Below are 27,158 nucleotides of genomic sequence, written 5' to 3'. Positions count from 1 at the left end.
TTTATACCAGTAGGGGGCGCCAGAAACAGAGAGAGGGGTAGTGCTGTGTCTCTAATGAGAGAGAGAGAGGGGGGGGGGGGGGATTGCACCACTCAGTTCACACGTGTGTGATTTTTATTTGACAGATGAGGGCAAAATAATTTGCTTTGAAAGGACTAATTAAAATGTGAGTATTGTTCTCTATGACACAAACCGATCAGGATGTCCCATGATGTTGCACTACATTATGCATGATGTAGGCCTGTTGTGGATTGGAGGGGACATAGGCATGCTTTTCCCCATTTCATTATTTTGTGTAGCCAATGATTTAGTTTTACCCCTTTTGTCAGTGACGAATGGATACTGTACGTGTCTTCATACGGTAAGAAAACAGCTTGTGCGCAACTCCCCTTTAAACAGCCCCCTGTGGACAGGCACCGCCAGAGCCCACATGATTAGCTATAGCGCAGTGACAAAGAATGCCCTCCCGCCCAGTTTCCCTGCCATTGGAGACGGCCAATTGGGTTTGTACAGACGCTCAGCAAGCCGGAAGCCCTGGAGTGGATTAAAACACCCTATAGAGAGTATGCGTGTGACATCATCATCATACCGGGAAGTTATGCGGGAGCGCCTACTGAGTGGCAAAAAACTACTTTCTGGCCTTGACAGCCCATACATCCAAACAGAACAGCGTTAAATTGCGGTTCCCAATTTTTTTTGGCCGTGCACCCCCTGTTACCTCTTGACCACAAGGGGTGCACGCACCACAGTTTGGGAACCCCTGCCAAACGATGTTAAAAAACATTCAACTCACTTTGCAACTCGATCTCCCACTCACTTTATGCATGTGCATACCCTCTATACGCCATGATGTTGGACACTGGTACTTTACCCCTGAGCCAGAGCCACCTGAGTGGCCTGGACAAAGGCATGTTGAAGTCAGCAACACTAGCGGGCAAATTAGGAACAACCACCACAAACAGCAAATGAACCAAAGGAGAACATGTGGACATCATATTCCTGCTTCAAGTGATCACCCCTGACCGCAGAAACTACAGTCAGGGATCATCCTGACCGCAGAGGGTCAGAGGTGTGTAGAGTAAACCAAAGCCCACCAACGCAAGGGGGGCGGCCCTCGGTCGACCCTTTTCACTACACTGCCTCATCATTTGCAGTGACATTTTCAGGCTGTAGCAACACCAGGCAGATGTTAAGGGGATCTAAGGTAGTATACTTTACTGCACAAGTCCTGGGAATGACTGACTACTCTCTCGAGACACAGCACAGATCATTAAACTCATGGCCTTCCATGTAGCAGACGTTAATTAGTCTCATATTATTAATAGTCTTGTATAGATAATGATCTTATTTGTTGGACATTTGAATGTTAAATCAATTCCCTTGCTATTGTACCCCTGCTATGTCCTTGGTCATATTCAGGCTGTAATATTACCTCTCTGCACCTGTTATTTCCTTGTGCTGTCTTTTCATAATTTCTCAGCTGTGTACCGCAGTGTTTCTCAACCTGTGGGCTGGGCCCACTGGTGGGCCATGAGGGTATTACAAAAATGGCCCCCAAATAATTGGCATAAACATTAATATTTACCGGCAAAACATATACAGTATATATGTTTAAAATATTTTAAAATGGAATGCACGTGTTGTGGCCCACCCATCTGACTCAGATGGGTGGGCCGTGAACACCTGCGTGTTCCCTGATCCAGAAAAAGTGGGCCCTGATCCAGAAAAGGTTGAGAACCACTGTTTAACACAGCATATTCTGCCAACAAACACCACAGATCCAGAGATCCTTAGTTAGGCACCCTGCTTACAGAGGGGAGTTAGTCTGCAGTGGCTCGGAAAACAAGGGGAGGCAGGGTTTCACAGCACAGTGAGCACACTCACCAGATATCAAGCCCCAGTCTCCATCGCTTATTTCATCCTGTTCATGGCAGCCCAAGCTCTGGCAGGAAGGAGACTTCCAGTGTCTGGCATCAGAGGAAAAGCACCACTATAGAGACCTGGAGACACAACATGCAGCGTTATTGTAGTTAGGAAAACACATTTTAGTTGACTTAACTGAATGTTTACAAAACAAACTAAAACTAACTGAATCATAGAGAAAATGTCCTTATCTTTATACATTTTTGTTTTTAGCAGAAATAAAAAAGATCTACCGGTATATGTTCACAATGAGTCACATCGTGACTTTCATCTTGGAATAATTAGCCAATAAGGAGAAATAAATTGTTTTCAAGTTCGTCATTTAGTTATAAAGAACATTCTTGTGCAGAGTAAACTAGACAAGGGCGCTCCTCTGAACACAGGTCTTCATCATGCCGGGTGGCCTACCCAGGACTGTGTATTTTCTCTAAGAACAAATTGTCATGCGATTCACAAATAGGGGTGTAGAGCTCTGTTATGTGCGGAACACAGGTGTTCCTTTGTCTGCAAGTCAGAGGCACACTCACGTGGAGAATGAGATCATTTGCATTCTCCCACGCCCCATTTAAGACCATAACATCGGAAACATCCAATTTGAGACGAAAAACATCATCGGTCTTCAAAGTGGACAGCTTTACAAGATTACATACAATGCAGTGGGACGCACCGCCTGACAACTTGTAGATCAGCGCAAGCGAGTCCCTCATGCGCTAATCTGCTGAACATTAATAAAGTTAATAGCCTACTCTCACGTGTAATGAAAATAAGAAGTTCATTTTTTTAAGTTTAACCTCACAACCAAAGGATGGAATGGATATTAAATACTAAGTATATCATATTTACACCGGTAAGCCCTTTCTACTGAACAATTGCTCAGTCACCGTTGCCGAGGTAAAAAGATGATGATGCATGGAATCTGACAATATCTGATCAATTATTATCAGAGCTTTATTGATTACTGAGGGGAATCTGTCATTTGGACTAACATATCCTCCACTGTCCTTAATAGTGTGACATTGGAGGGGCACGGTGGCATAGTCGGTAGAGCTGCCGCCTCACAGCTAGAAGCCAGTTCGATTCCCGCTGTGGGTGCTGGGGGCGTGTTCTCTCCTCAATCATCAGTGCCCATACCCAAGGTGGGGTTGGCAAAAGGACCTTTCTGTGTGGAGATTGCATGTTCTCCCTGTGTCCTTTAGTGTATCCTCACAAAAATATGCAGTAATCCTGGTCTCTAAACTACCTCCCCCTGGCCAGCCGGTGCCTGATGGAGGGGAAAGGAACTGGTTGGAATAACGTGTTCCTTACACGCGCTACATCCAGGGAAACGTCCCCCCCCGTCATCGTCCCCCCCCCCCCCCCCCCCCGTCAGCTGAAGCGGCTTTAACTCCTCATATATTGAAGGAAACATGAATCAGTCCGTTGCTCTCCCCAGGTTGGCGGTAAGTGTAGACCCCAGGAGTACAACAGACAATTAACACTGGGTGAAAAAATGGGTTCGTGGGATATGTATTTTTAAATAAATAAAAAATAGCAAGGTTTGGCACAATTGTAATTGATTTTGCATGAAGAATAAGGCATTCTGATGAGATTTGGTCCCATGTAAATCTGCCGATAAGTAGGCCTACAAAATATGTGTAAAAACAAGCTTAGTGAATGAGGCACAATGTGTATCGATTTGTTTGCATTTTGGACAAAATCTGTAGTAGCAAAAACGGTGTTATGAAGAAAATGCTATAAAGTTGAATGAAGATAACGTTATCTAGGTTATAGGTTTGAAGATAACGTGAAGCAAACTTTTTGACAAATTTGGGGAGGAGTTTCTTCCTTTCTTCCTTTCTTCCCACACGCACAGTCGCACACACACACACACACACACACACACACACACACACGCACACACACACACACGCACACACACAGCCTCTGCAGCGAAGACAAACATTTAGCTAGAGACAGATTGAGATCACACAGTAAAATCCTAATGTAAAAACAGACACAAAAGGTACCCATAGGGGTGTTAATTGAACTCAGAGATAATTTAACACAGGTGAGGTGATTCTCTGTGTACTCCTTTTCCCCAATTAATGGCATTGGGTGAGCCACTGATTTCCAAACGATTCCAAGAGTAGCATAAATATAACAGGAAAGGGTACTAGAGAAAAATTGAGTATGGGAAACAATAGCTATAAATGTGTCTTATCATTACATTTTCATTCCTTCATTGTAGCTAAAGAAGAACAAAGTGTGAAGAGTTGCAATATGAAAAATGTATGATATTTTGACAGAGCTTTGTAATCTATCCATGGGTAACAAAACATGGATAATCTGTCACTCCTGGGGATGTTTTGTGACTTAGAATGGAGGGTGATTAATGCATCCAAAACATTGCAATATATTTAACACTAGATTACAGTCTTACGTACAGTCTATATGATAACATACAAGCAGTTCTAATGTGGACAAATATTGTATATTGTTTTGGTTATTTAAATTCATGCAGGAGCCTATTTTTTACTTTTCTTCTACAGTTGATCTTTCTTCTACTTGGCTGTCGGATTTGCCAAGGTCATGAAGTGATTTGTCTCCGAAAACCTACACATTACACGTCACCGCTCTGCTGGCAGAAAGGTAACATGCAATCCAAGAAAGATTACCATATGACTCTGATTTGTCTATGCAGAACCTTCCATGCATGAAAACACAATTCTCCACTTACATTTCTGGCAGTCCTATTTGTATTCAGAGACAAGCTACGGGGTTGCCACCGTCAGTTATTCATCCAAGTATTTATGAAATACGTTTTCCTTTGTGATACATCATTCAAATCCTCCACAATTAATCCTAATATCGAGTCATAGCTAGAGTTTAGGGGAGAGAGGGAGAAAAACAACTTACATTAAGAATGTTATTATTACTATATTTATGTTTACTAGACCGGTGCCCGGCTGTAGAGCACTGAGTCGGTAACGATGGAAGTTGGAGATCCATGCCCCACCCGGCAATGCAACACCCGTTGTACCTGTGTCAGAGTACCCGTTCCATCCATCTGTCTGTGTCCCTTTTATGCCCATATATGGATATTTCTGTATCTGTCTCTCTGTCTCCATTTATTCCTATATATATGGAGCTCAGTGTATTTTTTTCGTTTGGTAGGCCTACTTTATTTACAGTTTGCTAATGAACACAGTGGTACGCTTTCAGTTCACAACGAACACATTAAATGGTTTCAGCATCTTGTTTCAACATTTCAGCATGATCAATGATCAACAGTAAAGAATTAAATTGTTTCAGCAATAATATGGATGGCTTGAGCGACGGCTCGGTGCACATCACATTTCTCGTGCCTTCTGAAGCGTTCAAGAGTTTTTTGCCAGGAGGAAAACGCTTTGCGTGTAAATGTGTTCGATGGGAATGGAGCACCCAGCTCCACAGCTTTAGTGTCTTTAGTAGAGAGTTGTACGTGATCCAGGCAAATGTCTCTTTCCAAGTGGCTTGATATTTGCGCCCTTGGGCTGCTGGCTGCTGCTGACACTTTTAGATATGAAGGAATTCACCCTTTGTCAGACTTCTGATTGGTCCCTGTCTGACTAACCAGCAGGCTCTTTCTGACTTGTTCCGCCCTGGTTCCGCCTTGTTTATGTTGAATTTGCTAAAACATCATTTTTGGAAAAAACTAAAAACAAACATGATATGCCCAGTCACCATGCTGCGCCTGTGATGTTCCTTTTTACTAACACCAAGTTTAAAATAAGAATTGAAGGCACATAATATCAATACGAAGCAACTGAAAAACACGTTATTTCAATGGTAGTGGATGGAGAGTAAGGATTTTTGTCCAACCACGAAACAGCAACCAATGGGTGCGAAGAGGGGCACAACCATGGGCAGCACTTGACAAAGGGTTATTAGCTCTTAAAAGAGCAGCTGTGTTGGTACCGACAGTGCTGTCCGTCTTGGCACTGCAGTGCAACATTTATAGTCTACCTGGCAGCAGAACAAAAGCCACCTTATTAGCATTTGAATACCTGTTCGGTGTGTGCCTACGTGAAAAAATGACCAGGGGAAGGGGAGCTTCAGCCTTCATTCAGTAGGTGCTTCAGCCCTCAAGCACTCCTGTCTCCCGGACTCAACACCGTTGTCTCTAGGTATGCAGTGATCACGTCTTCACGTGGCGCAGTGTGATAAGTCAGCTCAGGACACACCTGTCTCGCTTCTCCGATATAGCTGTCCTTCACCACGAACATCAAATACGCCCCATTTCCCTTTCCTCCTCCAACTCCCCCCGTCCAGCTCCTGATATGAAGTGAAAAGATCAATAATATTCTTCAATGCTTTGCTACTTTGGCCAAAGCACACCTTCTGTCAAGTCATTATGCATCCGCGTGATTTGTTTGAATATCTGTGTGCGACCGAGGCGCTTGTTAGGGAGACAGTTACTCTCCTGTGTTGCAAGCCAGGCTACTTATAGAGTGAGCTGCTGTGATAACAGGAGAGACTGTGGCTTCTCTTTTTTCTTTAAAACAGTTATGTCTGTGTCTCCCACAGGAGAATTGAGATGAGGCCAGGTCAGCCAATCAGTGTAGACAAATTATATATAAAAACAGTAAACACTCGTTTGGTGTATACGTATACGGTATACTTTAATGCATAAAACGCTAAATGTGCTCTTTTCAAAAGACACAGACTGTAATTTGGTGAATGTATAACGATGATTCATTTCAGGTTAAAAGTGCTTTCCACAGTACTGTACTCTTCTCATAACTAAAGCAAACTCCCTAGATCATAACATATTGTCCGTTTTCTGCCATGGCAACATGAAACGTTTTAAATGCTGTGCGTGTTGCAGATTTTCATCCTCTGAGATATCAGCTCTTACCCGAAGAATAAACGTAAACTGCTGCAAAATCCCTCCGGCATCTCATTACATCAGATCATGCTGACCTCATCTAAGGAGACAAAAACATGCCTTGGAGTCCAAATCAATTATAGATTTTACTGAATGTCTTCACACTGCACACTATTCTCTGAGCCATGGCATTGATGTCAGAATGACAACCTCTGTGCTTTGCCATCAGATAAAATAGGACCATCCATTGCATTTAATAGGCCGTAAAATAGGAAATCGATTCCACTGTGGCCAAGTGAGAAGCTCATTGTATATTAATCACTGACTATAATTATTTTTGAATTGTAAAGGTCTTTCTTGGTGAGAAATGTCATATTTCAGCAGAATGGCTCCTTGTCCTAAACTGTGCTGATGACAGAGCTTGGAATGAAGACAAGCACTACACTGCTAGAGGAGGCTCTTGAAAGGACACTGAGAAAGTCACTGACTCAGCATGCCATTTGATCTACGAATACAGTAGTGCGGTTGTGGAGAGGTGTGGTCTGACCTAATAGCTGTCACTGCTTTGAAGTCAAATTCATCCTCAGCATATCCATGACAAAACATAGCAGAATATCTCCCTTTCTTTAGGCTCTTAATTAATTTACAGCGTGCGCCAGAAATATAATTTATGTTCACACATTGTACATACAACAACATATAAATCATAATATGTATTCATGGATTTTCAGTAACAACGTTCCCTGACTTCCCTCCATACAAACTTTAATTGCATCTAACAAATAGGGAAGCCTCGAACAGCCATGCCCTGAATACATCATCATATTGAAAAGGTGTCATAACAATAAACACAGAGTAGAAACACTTGAAATATATATCATTTCCTAATAACCAAATAAAGCCATATTATTCCCAATGCTTGATGTTATCCAAAAGAGTCTATTTAGGGATGCAATTTGCAAACAACCACTAAACTGCAGTGATTGGTCAGGACAAATAGCCATTCTGTCTTGAACAGTTTGCACTAATCTAAAACACCATCAAAGATTAATGAATGCCAATCTCCCACTGGCATGACTCTGACTTAACTGAGCTCTCTACTTGGAATTAAAGGAGACGGTTTCAAAGAAAATTGCTTGTAGGAGCAGTTTGATTGACTAATTAGCTTTTTTATTAGCTTCTACAAACCTTTGGCATTAGAGGTCAAGTCAAAGATGGACGGCCTCCCTGCTAAGCGATCAATAGTGATGAATGTGGTGTTGGGGGGCAGGGACAGGACAGGACCCGAGGCAACAGGATTAGGATAGGATCATGCACACCCTTGTTTGATGGCTATTAAGCCTGGTACTGTAGCTGGCAGTGTTATAGTAATACATTGTTTACACACACATTGGTTACAAATGAAAGTACTTTCATTAGTAAGTAGTAACAAAGTAAAATGGCACATTACTTTTACAAATTGTGAAATATTACAGTTATGTGTAAATTACATTACTTTCAGAATTACTTACATTTGTTTACGCTTCCAACATGAATGTCAATGCATTTTGCCAACCTATCTAGACTTTTATTATATTGTTAAAAATCACATTCGAGTGAAGTGAGGGACGCTCTTATCATCATACATCATCGCATTCCGGCTAATCGATTTGAAATGTTATTTTATATTTCTTTATGGAGGGACAGACAGTAGGCTGATAGGAAATGGGGAGAGAGATGGGGGGATGACATGCAGTAAAGGCCGTCGGGATCGGGAGTCAAACCTGGACCACTGAGCCACGGCCCAGGCCTAGGCTAATCAATTTTGGCGTCCTCACTTTTCTGTCCTCACTTTTTATCCTCACTTTTTAAGTGGTGCAACCACTTCCTTACGCAGCTTTGTGTGTCTGTGGGTGGCTGGCTGGCTGTGTCCGTCCCTGGCTGTGTCCGAGCACGAAAATAGCGCTTAGTTGGTTTTAACAACCAAGTGTCACTGTTGCGCAGCCTAACACAAACACACATATTAACTGTCTGTATATATGATGTTTTTGGGTGTGACAGTACAGTACAGTACAGTACTCAAAAACTAGACCTGTGGCCGTTGGGCACTGGCCGACTTGGGAAAGATGCAATGAAAAATGCAATGAATGCATGCCCCACACTAGTATGCAATACCCGTTATGTCCATTGTCATAGCATCTGTATTAAGTGCTTTACAGAGTCGAGCGTTATCGACGAAAGAAGCACTACGCAACGGAGGGTGAGAGAAATGTCTCCCCTTGCGTCACGCCAGTTATGTTACGTGATCCGTCGGTCTTGGAGTGAATCCCAATCCGACGGAGCAAGAAGCGGTCCTCGACGCAAGCAGAGCAAAAATACCCCCGGCAGCAGAGAGCAAGGTTTTGTTTCCTTTCCTCCTCTGGTCCTACCCTCGTATTCACCCATCAGTCTGTCTGGGATTACAATAAACCAGTTTCAATGTCACTCAACATCACAAAGGTTGTATTTCGTCACCCATCAAAGTCTGTCTGGGATTACAATCCAGTTTCAAAATGCTTTATTTACATGAGAGACATCAATCCTGCCTGAGACGCACCAGACTATAGCCTACCACCCTTTTGCTAAACTAAATGTTTCAAGTTTCAAGCTTGCATTCTGGGACAGCTTCATAGTGTCACAGCTGTCATCTAGTGGATGAATGATTATAGACCGACGTAAGCCTACAATAGCGACGAAGGGACTATGTAAAGACTTAAAATAAACTATTTTTTTGTGTGTGTTTGACTCCCCCACGCAAGGCACAAAGGGACTCTGTCCAGGCATTTAACCGTCCATCTGTCCGTGTCCCTTTTGTGTCCATTGAATGCATGAAGAATGTTGTCTGAAGAGTGAACTGACTAAGTAATCAAATGGCAGGTGTGGCAGTGTAGGCTGGGGTTGCCATGGCAATCAATTGGCTCAGGCAGAACCAAGGAATTGGACAAGGGTGGGGACTTTATTAGGTCCACTGACAGAGCCTGACCAGAGCCTTTTCTGGGGATTCTGGACAACTGTGTATCCGACCGACTCAACGCCGGGCTCTGCACTCCCTGTGGTGGTGTGGAACGCGTGTGTCGAATTTGAAGTCGGTGGGCTGAACGGTTCTCGAGTTACGTGGATTACAGACATACATACCAAACGTAAACACTGCAGAGACTTGGTGCATTCATTGTAAATTACTGTATACTCAGAGCCTATTTGTCCTTGGACGATGCAAAAACGCTAATCCACGCTTTTGTTTTTTCTCGGCTTGACTACTTACTGCAATGCACTTTTTTCAGGACTGCCTAAGAAAACAACTGACAGATTACAACTTGTCCAAAATGCAGCAGCCAGAGTTTTAACTAGAACTAAGATGAGAGAACATATTACTCCAGTTTTGGCATCACTGCACTGTTTTTAGGATTGATTTTAAAATTATTTTACTTGTCTATAAAGCTCTCAATGGTCTCGCACCTTCCTACCTACATGACTGCCTGCCTAAATATGTCCCAAACCGCCCCCTAAGGTCTTCCACTGCTGGCCTGCTCGCTTTGCCAAAAAGAATGGCAACTAAAAAATACGGGGAAGCAGCTTTTTGCTTCTACGGGCCGTCGGCATGGAACAAGCTCCCACTGTACCTTCGTCAGGCAGCCTCTGTAGACATTTTTAAAGCTCAGCTCAAGACCCACTTCTACAACATTGCTTTTAATTGATCTTTAATTTTTTTTTGTTATTCATGTCCTCACTGTATTGCATTACTGCTTGTTTTTTAATGTCGTTGCCTTGCTTTTCTTTTATTCTCCATTGTTCTGTAAAGCACTTTGAGCTGCATTTCAAGTCATGAAAGGTGCTATACAAATAAAGTTTTATTATTGCGAATGCAGTGAGCACTTACTATGAGACCTAGCAGATCATGTCTGTCTGTCTGTGTGTGTGTGTCCGTGTGTCCCCCCTTTGTGCCCATATATGGAGCTGAGTGATTTGTTTGTGATTGATGCAACACACTCCATATTTGGACGTATAGCTGCTTTGGGGACTCCTTATATGGTTATGGCTAAGTTAAAAACTTAACTTAAAAATAACTTAACTTAAAAAAATAATAACTTAAAAATAAATCTTAAAAAACCCCAAATATGTACGAGCTGCGTTCGCTTCCCGCGTCTTACTGTGCGTTGATGGAGGCGTCTATTGCAGAGTGGTTGCACGACTCCAACTCGTCTCCATCTCGTAGATCAATTTACCGGGTGCACGGTCGGGAGAAACACTTTAAAACCAAACGAATACCAGCACTCACGGAATTGTCCTTAAAGGCACTTATTGTTTCATAAGGTATAGGTATGGTATGCATTGCTGCACACAAACAGCACGACAACGAAGGCGTTTCAGCGTTGTATGCTAAAGAAACAGATGTCTGTTTACTTCACATATGTTTTGCTGACGTAAAGTAACAAATATGTCGGCACTGTTATATAATTATAAAATGTTAACGGTACCTATATCATAATTTCCCCTAAAATAGATTGACACAATAATTATTGTTCTCTGCATGAATCATGAATCTCTGTCCTGAATTAGAACCCAGCATGAGTCATGTTCACGCCGTCTGTGATAGTCAACATCTTCTCATAACTACACTGCATAAATAACCTTTTCAGAAAAGCATTAGTCACAATGTTATTTGTGATGTTATGTATATGCAATTCAGAGATACTGCCACATTTTTCAATTCAACTACTTTGCGTGGATTTGATTGCAACCGTAGGTCGCATTTACTATGAAAACCTGCATTTCCGTGTGTCACATCACACCTCCATATATGGTCACGCCTCGTGACATCACGCCTTCATCTCCATATATGGAGCTGACCTGTTCTGACATTCCATATGTTGATACGTCCCCACCCGTCCTTCCTCTTTGATGTCTCCCTTTTGACTGATACCTGTCCATTCAAACTCTAAACGGGGCCCGTCCCAAAGTTATTAGTGTAGCCGTGCCTAGCAGCCGGCGAAAACTAGAATTCTCAACAGGCCCGTAGCTTAAGGCCCATCAGACACAGCCCCCGCTGCCACCCTTAGATCTCCATATACGGAGCTGACCTGTTCTGACATTCCATCTTGTTGATCTGACCTCATCAAACCATGTACAGTTCAAGACACGCTCCATATATGGCCAGTAAAAAATTCATTCCATATGTTGATCTGACCTCCATGCCAAAGCGCCAGGGCTCCCACAGCAGTCTGCATGCACACGACCTCGCCCTTTAGGGGGCGCTCAGGGCGTCTTACTGGTAGTTATAAGTCAATAGTCTCTTCAGATAATTGGCTCTGAAAATGACAACAATTTGTTTTTTCACAGCAATAATTTATCGCCTTAACATACTGTAAAGTCTCATTTATGGTTGTTTTGTGTGAAAGTAACCCATTTTGATTGATTGATTGATTGAATACTTTATTAACACTATGAAAAAAAGCATAGAGGTACAGTTTCATACAAAAGGATGCTAAAAGGATAAACCCAAGAAAGCTGGGTCCTGTGTACTTGTATATTTTCATAAAAACACAATCATTCAAAGTAATAAATACAACTAACTTCCCCACTGGTTGATGGTCAGACATCACCAAACATGGTCATACAGGGGTATGCCATAATCTGTTGTTAAAGTGGCTCTGATTACATTGAAGCCTTCAGGAAAGGATTGGGACATGTTTTACAGATATTTCAGCCCAAATCTTTTAAGCCTCTCCTAGAAGATATAGATGGGTTAATCCAAAGTAACTGACAAAAAACCCCATTTGGAATCCAACATTTCAATGACCTGATGTTGAGATGAACGTATCAGCCACTGAAAATGTTAACGATTTTCCTATGTAAATAATGTATATAACATGTATTTAGTAGAAACTTAGTACAGTATTATGTATTTTAGTATATTGAGTCCTCCCTTAGAGTCTCTATTTTATATTTCAAATAAGGCTTTATTGAATTCCCTCAAGAGACACTTTCTGACCTCCAGATTTGGCAAGCATACAAGTTATGTAGTCATTTTCTCTTTCTTCGTTTTGCTTTATGCTAAACTCTTCCATTATGAAACTCAATATTCAGCTGATAAATACTCCCACCATATTAAATAGAAATCATGCTATTTTCTTCCTTCATGTTAGAACTAATTGCTTTAGAGGATTATATGTCACATTTCCATAATTCCAATAAAATGCTTCTGTAATGTGCTCCTACAGATTATTATGTGTAATCTTTTCACAGGCAGTTCTGTAAATCTTTAGGGCAATTGGGTTAGAGTTTCTGGGCACCATCACCAGACTGCATGGTCTACAATACATCGATGCCAGATATCAATAGCATAAAAGGCCTCTGTGTGGCCTTTGTCAATTCAAACAAAACTGTCAGGCCTCTGGGATTTTTATAGGGCACGTTCGGAAATAGCGCACTGAGCGCACTGTGCAATGCAAACTAATAGGCGAGTGCACGGTATTTCCGAAAGTGCCCATAGTGAATTCAGTCTTTACCACCAACAGAGCATGTACGTAGTCAGACATCAGGAATTACGCATTATGATAAATCATCTGAGTTCTGCTCAGTGAAAAAATGTTCACCCAATACTATTTTATCAAGCTAATCAGTAAACAGACGTTTCTCCCACATAAACTAAAACAATAATAATAAGAATAATCATCATCATCATCATCGCCTGGCTTAATTTTCACAACACGTTTCACTAACTCAGCAAAATGTGCAAAAATGCAAAACAGATCATGATGAGGAGCAGCGTGAATTTTGATTTATTAATATGATTCTCTTCTGCATGCACAGATGAGTTGATGAGAAAATGTGAGGGTGGAGCAACTCGCAGCAGAATACCTCGGAATATCTGATGAAATCACATTGGTTAAGGAAGTCCTACAAACACGGATGCCATTTGTGTTGTGAATCATTGTGTGTTACCACCACATGTGTCTCATTTCACAAGCGTGGGCCGTTATATAATTGTGTTAATAATTCGGACACCTTTTTTCATTTTGTTCACCTGTAAAAAAAAAAAGACGTGCAGTTCTGATAAAAATGATGGTTTTACAACTACCTCACTTGCATCATTGAGCTTTCACCTGAGGAAGCAAATCTCCTCTAACTAAGTGATTATATGGTTCGCTGACTCCTCCATATACGCATATGGTGTGCAGCCTCTATATCTCCTGCAAAATGTATTCATGGCAGGGGAGAAGGTGCATGCATAAATCATACTTTATTCTGTAACATTTCTCAATCATTCAGTCATAGTTATGATAGCCTTTGCTTAGTATCCTCACTATGTCATTATTCACTGCTATAGGCCTACTGTATAACAAATCACTAAAAACATAATAGTTGATGTCATTTTTTTTAAGAAGAAGTGATTCAAATCTGAACAATAAAGGTCTGCACACACCAGGTGCGCTTATTTAACGTGATTAATTTGCATAAACTTTAACTGCTGTTCATGTTATGAGTGCATCCACACAGAACGTGAATGTACACAGCTGTTGTTGTATGATAAAGATTAGGGGAGTGGATGATATTGTGATGTCACTATATCACTGTTACCGGCAAGCCGCCCTGCGTCCGAAACGGTTGAGAAATGGTGAAAACCAACCATGCTATTTTCGTGCTCAGACAGACAGACCCAGGGACACACATATAATGGAGTGGTTGCACCACTCAAAAAAAACTCTGCACTCCATCTATAAAATACATCTTTTTAGACCTTTGAACTTTATGATGGGGTAGCATCATAAGAATATTTTCCATCTACAAATCCAACTCTAAGTATCAGTTACATACCATGTATAACTGTAATGTAACTGTAACTAATATGTTAAAGAAATGTGGATTTTGCCTTTAAAATTAAAATTGTTCTGTACCGAACATCTGTGGGGAGGAAAATTGCCCTGTATTTACAATTCATGCATGGAGATTACAAGGGCTTAGTGTGACAAGTATTAGCATATCATGTTACAGTACATAAACGTCTTAAAGCAGCGCAACATTGAAGGTAATGGGCGCCTTTGGCTTGTTGAAATTTCGTTCAATTAATTGAATAATTGAATACTGCAAAAGAGCATTGACACCTTCCCTATATGTAATCCCTTCACAGGGATCAATGAAGAGGAATTCCAGAGGAGACCCAGCCCACAGAGTGAGTGTGAAGAGAAAAGCATGATTTTTAGTATCTCCAAGGACACTTCTAGGCATGAGCCACTTTGCCCATTGAATGTGACAACTGTAACCAGGGCTGAGCCTGAGACTATTGATGAATCACACTACTGACTGATGAAGTGAGATGTTTTTCCTTCCTGGCTCACCATCTGTAAATAATGTCACAATTGTCCCTTTGCTCTGCATGCCAGAGCTGTCACTTTGACAGGCCGTAGCGGTGGTGCCAGGAACAATGTAAAAACACAGTCACCAACTTAAAACAAGCCTGGTTAAAAAAAACCATCCTCATTTCCTATCCCCAAGAAAAACATTAAGTTTCTGTCACAGCTCTGCATTATTTATGGCTTCCGTAATCGAGGCTCAGGGTTTTGTGAATTCCATCCAGTCTACGGTGACAGGGTTAGTCTATCAAAACAAGAGGAGGGATGAACAGACTGAACGGGAGAGAGATGAGCTCACATCTGATCATTTCCAACATGCCACAGCAAGTATGCAGGGAATGGGATCCCATCTTTAAGTGGAACGGCAATTTGATTTCCGCCCATATGCTTGCTTGCTCGTTGCTCCCCTTCTACATTACACTGTGACGGAGGGACGTCTGAACACTGAAAACTGAACCGAGTCACAGAGCTTAAGTTGTTGTGTCATTGGTCTTCTCATGCAGTGTTGGAAAGTAACTATTTACATTTACTCAAGTACTGTTTATGTACAATTTTACTCAAGCATTTTTCAATACATTATACACTGTATGCAGGGATCTTTAGAAGACAAGAACACTGGTAGAGGTTTGGGTTGTAGTTACATTGCCATGATGTAACTCCAAATGTGAACAATAAATCAAAATGAATATCTCCATTGATTAGAAATTGATCATTCAAGAGATATGCTCCTCATTGACTTGCATTGTACGGTGAAATAGCTCTCAAAGTCACCCTTTTAGCCTGTCAATGAATGCAAACAAAGCTGATCGATGATTTCTGTCAGTATAGAACACTGTTTTTTAGCTCGAGAGACCCAAAGGAGAAAATGCATGTCTCCCCTGGACACAAGCTAGTGAAAATATAGCAGAAGCTCACAAAGCTCAAAATATATTTTGAAATAATAATTCAAAATAAAATGTAGGAAACAAAAAATAAAGGGACATTTACTTGTGGCCCATAAAAATGTGTCCGTGACCCACAAATAGGTCCCAACCCATGCAGTGTTTGGGAAGCAGTGGTATATTGGAATATATGTAGTGGGTTGAACTTCACAGGTTGCCGCCCCTAGCAAAGCAACGCCCTCATCATAATCATCAGGCTAATTAACAGGGGCTGTGTGCAGCCGCCGGTTAGCTGGTATTGTTTGTCGGTCCGTGGGGTTGCGTGCTAGCCTCGCGGTGCGATACTAATATACCACTGCGCTGCACTGGGGCAATATGCAGTGCAGGCAGATGAAGTCTGGCTGCGCGAGGCTAGTTGCGTGCAGGAGTGTCTCTCGTTTTAAGGCAGGGGACAGGGGTTCTCAACATTTTTGGCTGGGGACCCCCGGAAATGCTTTGGCTGTGTCTCGCTGGTTTAAGGTACCGCATATATGTGCCTATGTGTGTTTATTGTTTTATCACTGTTTGAAAACCCACTGTTGTCCAGACTCTGCAGGTGCTCACTGTTAATCCCCCCTCCCCTTACCTTGCCGTCGTTTGCCTCGCAAGCGGAGGCATTGAGAGCTGTGTGCCCCGTGTGTTTGTACCATTTAACCGATAAGGCAGGTGCGCTGTTATATTATAGTTTATTTTGATTTATGATTGACCAGTTATTAATTATACTTTTTTTTTGCGGAGGTACCCAGAGCTGCCGTGGGTTGTGTGTTCCGCTGCTAGATTATAGACTGCTTTCAGTTAATCTTGTCCAGTTATTATCCTTTTGTTTGTGTTAGGTTAGGAGAAGCTTGATCTTGATACTTTAATAATAGTGATTCAGTAGTGTAGGATTTGGCTCTGGTTGTATCAACAGTGCCAATAGCTACGGGTGGGCTAGAGTTGTAGTCCCGACAGGTGTCGACAACCTGTCGACCAAGGGTGACAAGTACTATAGGCTGTATTGAGGTTTTAACTATAGTGTATGATACTTAGTGTTGTGTATCTAACTTTATTCTTTTGTCTTGCAGTGTGAGTGACTGAGTTTGTGTGCTTTAAAGTGTGCACTCCTTGATGGCGGGGAAAAACTTTCCCCTCACTCCCTGCCTTCCCCCTGTCAGCAAGCCAGGACACCTTTGGTACCCCCAGCTACTGGTATTTATTGTAGGCTATTGTCTTTATTGTAAATTTCTTGCCCATCTTTGGACTTACATCATGGCAAGGTACCTAATAGCCTCGATACCCAGGCTTTCATTTCGTCTGCGCGAAAAATGAAAGCCTGGATTTACGCATTGGCTGCACTGGCCTAAAAATGGGAGTCAACCCTTGAATGGCTGAAGAACCCACCCCACTGTCTAAGAAAAAAACAACGTGACAGTCCGTTAGAATGGTATAGTCCAGCAACCAGTGGTTTCTGCTTCTGGTCGACACAATAACAGTGCTGCACTGGAGGGGGAGGAGAGACCGGGGCTGACGGACAGATCGGTGAACCAATCAGGGTGCGCGCAAATCTGAGCCGCGACCCTCCCATCTAGGCCAGAAAGGTCTAGCGTTAGCTCAGGCTAGGTACTTAACAACCTCTACCAAAGTGTACCCTTTAGGGGAATGACAATTTGATTTCCACCCATCTGCCTCGATCCTCCCCTTGCATACTGGCATCTGCGCAGAGTCACAAAGCTTAAGTCATTGGTCTTTTCTATGTCATTTGTCTTTGAGATGTTTTTCACCTAACCCTACATTTCATTTTGAACCATTATGACAGGACAATTTGTCCATGTGCACATACACTATTCTTTATGAGACACAAGGTTTAGTGATTCTGTAAGTATAAATCATGTGTACAGATTTGGCTGTCAGTCGTGGTTGTCCAAAAAAAGACATAGAACCTGGCATAAAAAATATAGATGTGACGTTTTAAAACATAGCTATTCATCACATTTGGAAAATATGCACCCCTTCTTTGTTCATCTTTGTCACAATTGGTGCCGGACTGCAAATATTTCCACTCTAAACATAAACAACAATCATTTCTCTCTAGTCAGTAATATACATTGTATCTTCAGTATACTACCCCATTGTCTTTACTTGTGTATTATCCTATGGGTAACTTTAAAGTTAAGGACACAATAAAATGCAGTAAAGTTTTCTGTGGGTTTATTTATTTGCAATGACTATGAGAAGAAACATAGATGCAGAGAGCTTAATGCAAAGATATTTATGCCAAAGAAAATATAGGAAATAGGAAATTTTGCAACAAGGCTGAAGTGTGGCCATCCATTAATGGCATTGCCCATGCTATTTTGTTTCCTGAGCTAGCAAATTACTGCTGTTTAAATCGTTGGAATGAAAGAAAAAGTGATTCACTCTCACCATTTACAGTTAACTCAGTTACATTTACAACACTGAGTATTTTACTGTGTAACAGAATAAATATCATGGAAGAAAACAACAGCCAACATCTTATGTCTGAAACTACACAACTCTCCCTGGTCTTGATCCTATGCACTCAGGCCCACTTACAACTACAGTATCTCTGCATGCATAATTGATACAAGGGAGATAACACTACACACCCTGGTCTTTGAGATACATCCAATGCAAGAGGATTGGCACAATTTCAGGACTCCCTTTGAGTCCTGCTGTAATCCTTGACAGCTGTAAACATGTGTACTCCTGCATGCACAGCCATAGTAGACATCTATTATGGATCTGGATTGGTGCAAGGTGAAACAAGTCAGCTCCACGAGGTACAGTAGAGCCTCTTTAAATATTCTGCGTGTTTCACTGAACAATATGCAAGAGGGACTTTAGTAAATGTCAATTACTCTCTGTCGACCTTCAGAGACCTCTCTTGAATAGCAATTGAATGCTGAGCCTTTCGTGCCGCGAGGTTGTGACATTGTGTCATGCTACAGTATAATATGTTGTATTTTCATACAGGCCAAATGTACTCTAATTAAAACTGACTGTAGTTCAAGCCGTTTCACATTAATTTGGCATTTCCATTGACTTAATCAACAGACATAATTTTATAAAAAGAGTAGGCTAGGTTTTCCTCGGCTGCTGACAATTATGATTATTAAACGACATTTCAGATATTTTATTCGCCTTCTAAATTATGTGGTTTTTGGTTTTCAACCCTTTTCATATCATCCATTATATATTCATAATTTGAGCCACGGAATACCATTTGATTAGATTTAGCCTCACAGACCCAAAACTAAAGAATATTTTGATATCGTTGAATAAGATTTTGTCCACAATTCCAAGCTGTATATACTGTATATAGGAGAGATAACAGGCGTTTATCAAAATAGCAATTCTTCCAGATTCTCTACTGTAAATTAAGTAATGCATTGCGTTTGGTTTAATTTTACACTCTCAAGAGTTAAAGATCTATAAGGGTCCATTTGGTTACCTGGAATCCCTTCCCCGGACCAAAGATTGATGACTTTGTGCCGCAAAGATTTGTGTTTAAAAAAAATTCAACACTTATATTTCTTGCAGGAGATGTTCGCAAATTGGAAGATGTATGCTCGCAGCATGTCACAAAGTGACACGCTGCGAGCATACATTCATGATTCATACCCGATTCATAAAGACAATGTACAAGCTCATGACATGCCGCAGCGGATACACACACATTGCGGATGCGCACACATTGTGAGCAATGAGCATGTTGATCTGCCATTTTCTTTCTTTTCACCGATAATGACATGACCAAAATAGGAATGGCATTGAAAGTGGTTCAATTACTAATGTTCCTGTTTGATCCCAATCTTTCATTTGATACCACATGCCATACTGTTGTATGGGGTGGTTTCGCAGGCACAGCCACTGCTCTCAAGTGATTCACACCAGACCTGGCACAGCTAGGCTTTCTTTTCTGTTAGTGTGGGCAGGCCATTATCATCTCTAGCCTACTTCTAACATGTCATTTCCCCAAGGACTGAATTGAAATCCCATATGCGTTTAATTTGCAATCACCACCACACCACTATATATTAATTAATAAATAGTGTGGTGATACCACAGCTTAACCTGCTGTTGCTGATTGATTTATGAATACAAATAACTGGTTTGTGTCAAGAGTACGATGACGTCACGTAGCTACGTGGAATGCACAATTTTTTGTTATTTCTTTTTGAAACATGGTCAAAATAGTAATACTACTACTTTTTTTATTCAAATAATTTCTTTGTTGTTTGTTTTAAAATAGATTATAGAATTATACACACACACACACAATTTCTTTTAATTATTTTTGTATGTAGTAAAAGGAAATGGTATTTTTTCTTTAGTCGTGGCCCATAAACATTGGTCTGTGACCCACAAATGGGTCCCTACCCAAGGTTTGGGAAACAGTGATCTAGCCATCAGAGGTCGGAGGTCAGTGCTGTCCACTGGGGAAAGTAAAACATACAGAACTAAAGGGTGGGATGTTGAGCAACAGATGGCGGTGATGCAGTGAAGCATCCAGCAAGTGTCGCTTGCAGTAATGGAATTAATTCGATTAATTTGAAGTTAACATGTCTGGTTCCTCAAGCCCAAAACCTCTAGCTTACCATGCATATCTGATGAAAGGTCAGCTCACTCCAATTTATTTGCCAAAAGGAGAGGACACAGGGGAACACGCGCACGGTGAGAATTAATCAGTATGTCATCCAGATGCTAAAACCTGGTTCCGCTCCGTAAGTGGTCTACTGCAGTATGACATGCATATTTGCAAGTGAGCTGTGGGTGTGGAACGTTACTAATGGCCAATGAAAATCTGCTCAATGAGACTAGTTTTATAAGAAAAGCCTTCAGTTTTCAAATACATGACTTTAGACAAAATGCTGATCAAATAAATCATTTCACTGTCAGCAATTTGACCAGTGTTTATTTGTATACATAAATTCGAGTAGAGGTATTTGTGATAAACATTTTGGACACTTCTCACCTTGTTTTCTGGTGGTTTCAGAATTCAAGCAGCCAGATAGAGTCACAGTGGCCGAGTGATTAGAAGAACTATTGATCTGTGTCTTAGTGCAACTGCTCTGGCAAAAGCAAGAGGACTCAATTTGCTTCTCAAAGTTCACTGATGACTGCATACCCCATTAAATGTATAAAAGAGATTAAAAATGCTTCTCTAGACAGCAGTCCATATGAGCAGACTACTTAAGACTAAAGTATGTGTGTAAAATATGCATCTTCATGCACAGGATGAGTTATGATATCTGACACCTCTCTGGGGGTCCTGTGGCATCTCCATATGGATAGAAAATGGAGGATGACCTTTAAATAATTCAGTAGATTTTTATGGACTTGAGATGTTTTGATGTTGCATCCTAAATTAAAGCCCTATTAGCCTACTAATTGTATGTCGAATAGAGAAAATACCCGGTCTACAACCTCACAACAAATTGCAATATGGCACGAGACATTGAGTTTGTAGATCGGCTATAATGTTCTTCTATTATGGTATGCCCAGAATCGAGACATTAGGGTCCATGTGGTTAAGGATTTATTTTACATTACACCACACACTAATATCTGCTAGCCTTGAAACATTTTCATGCAAGATACTGTAGCATGGATACGACGGAACCTTCATTAGATGGTGAGAGAGGGAGGTGTGAAGTGTGAACTGTAAACTCAAGAAAGCCTCTCAGAGAGACGAGGTTTTTCAGCCATCTTCCATTAGCAACTCAATCAATAGCGTCTCAAAATACAGAGCCTGCAACGCCTTCTGCAGAAGATGGCCTTCATGGGGAACAATAAAAGAAATGCCATTATTATCTGTGAGCATTGCATTCTATTATTACGCTCTCACCCTCAAATTATGCTGTCAAAGTCCTGAACAAAAGGCCACGGGACTTCACTCTGTTAATAGCTGTAACGTTAACATTTCTCAATATTTATTTTTTCCATTTATTTTCTTCATGTTCCTTTTTGTATTCCATTTCTATTAGGAGCTTTGTAGAGCCCACGCGATATAGACACGGCAATGACAAAATGTAATATCAGAGGCCTTTTTGCTGCTTTTTCTTACGTTAAAAAGCAGCAAGATCACCAAGGAATAAAGCAAAATAATGTGTCCAGTCAGACTAAAGCAACCTATGCTGTAAATGGGCAGCCATCAGAGAAAACCTGAATAATGTATGGTGCCTCTTGTTTTGTTGTACAATAAGTAGGCTTATTTCAAACAAAGAGAGAACAACGTCTGTTATCAAATTATATTACGTCTGTTCTTCCCTGTCAATGTTTGCACAAGTACTAATTTGAGTAGTCAAATGATTGGCATGCGTTTCTAATTAATGCAGCTGCAATATATTGCTTCCAGAATCATTGTACTATATGATTGGGGATGTCACAATGCAGGCCATCCTCCCAGCAGAGATCTCCCACTATCATTGTCACCAGAGACCTCTCTCAGAGCAATGACAGAGTTGTTGCGTCCGATGCCGACTGCGATATGAACTGGCTTATGGCCAGCCTAATTAACAGTGGATTGTGCCTTCTGCCTGCACTATTCATATGTTTAATTCGTCATTTTAATGCCAATAGGAAAATCAATCAAATACATCTCATTCTCACACGGCAAAGTCAAATTAAGCTCTAATCAAGCCCAAACTATCGCATTTTATGCAGCGATGCACATAAAGACTGCGCGTGTGCGTAATCGACCGTGTACGTGCGGATTTCGGCCGGTTTTAGTTAGATTACATCGGCCGTTAGCCAAACAAGCTAAAGGTTGCTACATTTTGTTATATTAAGCTCCCCCCCCCCCCTCTGAAAGGAACTGGTTGGAATAACATGTTCCTTCCAGGCGCTACGTCCTACCTAGGAATCTCCCCCTGTCAGGTGAAAAGAAGCGGCTTGAAATCCTCATGCATTGAAGGAATCATGAGGTCAGTCCGTTGCTCTCCCCAGGTTGGCAGAGGAAAATTTGATAATTGACAAAAAATCGGTTGCAAAATCGTGGGTTAAAAATGTAAGAAAAAAAGGGAGATCCATAATCATCCCTTTCAAACTCACAAAGTGACTCACTTGATTCTCTTTAATGGGGACAAATGGGAGTGATACTGAGTAGATATTATCAGTAGCAGATAACGACTATGGGCGTGGATGTGGCATTGATGTGGAAATTAGGCAGCTTTGTATAATTTATTTAACTAGTTCTATTGTGATGGAATGTCGCCTTTCAAAATGGTATTTGCATACTGTATATTCACAACAGTTAGTAACCTGTCAAATACATGGATAAATAAATATTCGAGTTTTTCCAGACTGTTTCATTTACTAATGAGCTTGGGCCACTTTGACACACATGCATTTTGCAACAGCCAATTCTCAGAAACAGAAAAAACATTTGTCCATGATAAGAGTCTATTTCAAAAACATGTAAATGTAAATATGTAATATTTAATTTAATGCAGTGATTAGACACGTGACTGAATTTTCTTTAATACAGCAAAATCTAGGATTACTGCAATAAAATTAAACATTAAAGTTGTGCACTTCTTTTACCAGATTATTTATAATGGATACACAGTTACACACCATTAGCAATGCTGTGAGTAGCTAACAACCAAGTGGTAAATCAGATGTCTGTAAAATGTACATGAATTGTCTATGCACAGAAGGATTGACAGTTATGCTGCGCGCGCGCGCGCACACACACACACACACACACACACACACACACACACACACACACACACACACACACTTTATAGACAAAAAGTGGCATTTTTCATGTTTAACTCTACAGTTGCGAGTGGCACTCACTCTGACACTGTGGACTCTCTCAGCAGCATCACTAGCAATAATAATGTATTGAGAAGGTTGTTTGAAACTTGATTCATCATAATCAATCATGATGTGCATAATGTAGCATTTTTTTAACTTGAAGTAGGCAGCTCAATGAACTGAGGCAAAAAGCATTTTTCTTCAGCGTGCCTTCTATTTTAAACAATAGGCAGCCCCTCCAATAATATGCCGTTTCTTTCACATCTCTACAGTTGAATATATTTTTCATCATTATGTGCTCTTGGCGGTTTGTTTGAGGTGATGTAGATTAGTTGTTGACAACTCTGCACCACCTCCCACACAAGAAAATGAGTTTTGCTCTCGGGTGAAATTGTGTTATCTGAGCCTTTTCTTCCATGACACTATGGAAATGACAAGTACGCTACACTGCTTTTAAAGGTAGAGTAATGTACAGCGATCATTTGATTGGTCACCTGCAACACCAATGATAATATATTCAACCCTAATGCAACCCACCTCTAGTTTAAAAGTTAACAAAAAAAATGTAAGGAGTGCAATTGTATAATACGGCAAATTTTGAGTAAACATATAAACCCTATATGTACTTCCGCAGGGGTGTATAAAAGGCCCCCTACTCATTTCCTGCTGATCTACAAGAATATAAAGTTCTGCTAATTTTACTGTTTCAAATGCATGTGTTCTCACTGTGTTTTTCACACAGAAGGACACAACTGCAGGGAACATCATGCATTTAATCATGAGTATGACTGTCTCTTGGTTCAACTGCTAATATTTAAAACATTAGTCTTTTTAGGTTTTCAGGGACTTTTGCCTTATAACCAAAAAGGCAAAAGTCCCTGAAAACCACATTATGTTAACGGTGCATCTTGACTTCTAGAAGAAGTTTATTCCCCACAGTATAGTCCATAATCCTGTGAAATTGGTAGTGACAAGGACATATGACAACAACAGATACTATATAAAAACCAAACTGCTGAAAAAGATGGATGAACAAACACAGTTGCTGCTTAAACAACACGACTATTAAAGGGAGAGCAAAAAGAAAAACACTATAGTGATCCAGGAAACCACTGAGACGTAAAATGTGTCAAAGGTGCCAGTCTCATTTTCTGACCTCAATTCATCACAAAAACATAGCATAATCACTTACGCAAGAAAAGCATGGATAAAGTTATCTCATTTCAAAAAGCTTATCCACTCTCTTGCTTATCTTAATAAAATCGCACAGAGGAAGCTCTGGTCTGTTGCACACTGAAAGCTAATTCAATGAGAAAACACACTTCACTTCTGTTTAAAAGATTTATGTATATCTTTTTGCAAGTGTATATATATATACTTTCTTGCATCCCTTTGACTTTGAAGGGTTTGTTGTTTTTCATACCGTGATTAATGGGATTATTAACAATTTATTTGAACCAATTTCTTAAATTAGCTGACAGTCAAATGTCCCCTTTCCCAAGGACAACACATTTGAAGCCCTCCTTTTACAAAAAAGAAAAACCATCAAATCAGGATTAGAGATTCAAAGTGAGAAAGATCAATGCGGTCTAACAGCTTCTGACTATTTAAACCAAAGCCTTCCGAAAACATAGTGAGGCTTGTGTAGATGTGCTTAACACAATAACCCATGAAGATGTTACACTTTGTGTTTGTGCCAGTAATATTGTCAACTTAAATACATAGTAAATAAAAATGATCTACTAAGCAGATTGTCAGTCCAGTGGTTCAGTGAAAAAATACTGGTTGTATCAAAGAACACAGGCAAAAGATTGGTCTTGTCATTTAAGGCCATACGTAAATTATAGTTCTATGCAGTTAAAACAAACACACATTAACTTAGGGCTGTAAATGACAGACAGTGGAAGCACCACAATATTAAAATGCAAAAGTTCCATGAAGGACTTTTTAGATGAAACATAAAAAGTTGAGCTTGTACAACATAGATAAAAGAATCACACCCGTGTGAACTGAGTGGTGCAACTCCCCTCTCCCCCCCCCCCCCCCCCCCCCCTTCTCCTCTCTCTCTCATTAGCAGGCAACAGTGCAGCACTAATACTATCTCTCGCTCTCTCTGTTTCTGGCACAAAAGCGCCCCGCGCCCCTACTGGTAGTCAGTCATACTGGTGCTCATGAACACATACATAGGTGAACCAACACATAGGTGAACACGGACATTGCTGTTCCTTGGAGTGGTTGCACCGCTCAAAAAACAAAATAAGTAAAATATAGACTCAATAGCCTTCACTGCAAAATATATTAGCATGCATTTGTGTGACAGCTGTTCCTCCAAAAAGCCACTGTGAGCCTGCAAAAAATTATGTAACCAGTGAGCTTACCTACACTCCTACAGTATATGGTCAGAAATAGCAATGCAATATATAAGGAAAACAAAATATAAAATAAATAATAATAAATAATGTGTTAATTAATTAATACCTGGCAGGCAATGTGATTTAAGGTATGGAAGCAACTTCAACACACAAGCCAATGAAGCCATGACGAAGACTGAGGAGCTGTCAAGATCCCATCGTCAACATTCTGCAATCAATAATATAAAACCCATTTGGCTTGTCCCAGACTAGAGAGTACACAAGAGCATTACAGATATTCATCTGTTTGGACTCCTCTTTATGAGTTGGATATGTCATTGATGGCAGGGCTGTATAAACAATTGCTGTAGGCTACCCCAGCACTGGATTAATGATGGACTGAGGCTCGCCATCCTAGAATCATTATTTAGAAAGCAAATTCCCCCGGAATATATTAGCAACTGCAAATTCCTGTGAGAAATATCAGTGCCTCGCACGTTCATATGTTTATCAGGCCATCTAATGTCTATGCATTCTGTATCCATGTTCACACTGCAGCCCAGGGTGATTTCTACTCTCATCAGAGAGCCCGTTTTCCCTATTGAGACAAGAAATGAAAGCTGCAGGAGCAGAGGGTGCTGCGTTTTGCTGCAGGGTTCTGAAGCAGTAGCTCTGATAATGGAGCCTCACTCCCATTGCACCGGCTGGGAGGCAAAACGGCTATGGCGCCAGCCCAGCTGCCTACAGCATCTGAGTGGATAACAAACGCGGTGTATTACTGGTATTCACAGTGGAAGAGGAATATTGTACATGGAGGCCTCTCCCTACATCTCCTCTTGATGCAAATAGTTGCACAGCTCTATATTTATGTGCCACTCTAATAACCCATTGATGTAGTGCATCAAAAACATCCATAAGTAACTGAGTAACTGTACTTGAGTACTTTGCGGGCCTCCTATGTCCAAACCCTTTGGGTGTAAAC

General features: G+C 40.9%; 2 protein-coding genes across 2 annotated transcripts in view; both read right to left on the bottom strand.

The window, feature by feature from the left end:
• Positions 1–27,158, bottom strand: part of LOC308321830 (dixin-A-like) — a gene marked incomplete at its 5' end in the record, with an annotated part of 169,414 nt that overhangs the window by 47,984 nt on the left and 94,272 nt on the right.
• Positions 1–27,158, bottom strand: part of lrfn1 (leucine rich repeat and fibronectin type III domain containing 1) — a 129,068-nt gene that overhangs the window by 23,506 nt on the left and 78,404 nt on the right. Inside the window, exon 3 of the mRNA XM_080772803.1 lies at positions 1,885–2,000. The gene's annotated coding sequence lies outside the window, so the exon portion shown is untranslated. The remainder of the gene's footprint in view (positions 1–1,884; positions 2,001–27,158) is intronic.

The sequence above is a fragment of the Protomyctophum bolini genome, assembly GCF_963924005.1.
Source record: "Protomyctophum bolini genome assembly, chromosome: 9".
In the NCBI taxonomy this organism is placed as follows: Eukaryota; Metazoa; Chordata; class Actinopteri; order Myctophiformes; family Myctophidae; genus Protomyctophum; species Protomyctophum bolini.
The sequence above is the reverse complement of the archived record's forward strand: the minus strand, read 5'-3'. Positions and strand labels throughout refer to the sequence as shown.